Source organism: Geospiza fortis, unplaced genomic scaffold, assembly GCF_000277835.1.
Source record: "Geospiza fortis unplaced genomic scaffold, GeoFor_1.0 scaffold254, whole genome shotgun sequence".
Lineage (NCBI taxonomy): Eukaryota > Metazoa > Chordata > Aves > Passeriformes > Thraupidae > Geospiza > Geospiza fortis.
In genome coordinates this window covers 1,294,931-1,295,461 of record NW_005054441.1, presented here as the reverse complement: position 1 = coordinate 1,295,461, position 531 = coordinate 1,294,931, and the positions used below count along the sequence as shown (strand labels likewise).

General features: G+C 56.9%; 1 protein-coding gene across 1 annotated transcript in view; it reads right to left on the bottom strand.

The window, feature by feature from the left end:
• ANGPTL4 (angiopoietin like 4) overlaps window positions 1–531 on the bottom strand; it is a 31,003-nt gene that overhangs the window by 6,457 nt on the left and 24,015 nt on the right. The window lies entirely within an intron of this gene.

Here is a 531-nt window from a genome sequence, read left to right as displayed (position 1 = left end):
CCACAGCACGACAGCAGCTGCTCCTGGCCAGCAACCCCTGCAGGGACCTCAGTTCCTGAATGCAGGAAGGCTGCAGGACATGGCACAGCTGGGGACACCTGCTCTGCAGCCCTCTGCTCTCAGGAGCCCTCCAGTCCTGCTGCCAGGGCAGAAGATGCTCCAGGCAGAGCCAGGAGTTGCAGATGGCAGCATCCACTCTCCTGCTCCAACGCACATTTCCCAGGGCTGTGAGCATCCACTGCAACTCAGCACCTTCAGCCAAGGGTAGTACAAGCTGAGACACTTGTGTTTCATGCATGAGCTCTGAATATGAGCCAAGGGAGAGAGATACACGAGCACACAGCTCTGCTCTCAGGCCAGGCCTCCCTAAACCCTACCCTCCTCCCACAGACAAAGACACTTCACCTGCCTGGTGTGAACAAGAGTTAACTCAAAAGAGCTGAGACCCTCCTCTCCTCACCCCACACCTGCCAGCCCTTTTTGACAAATACCCGATCTCAGGCTTTGTCTGCTTCCCACTGCATGCCTAAC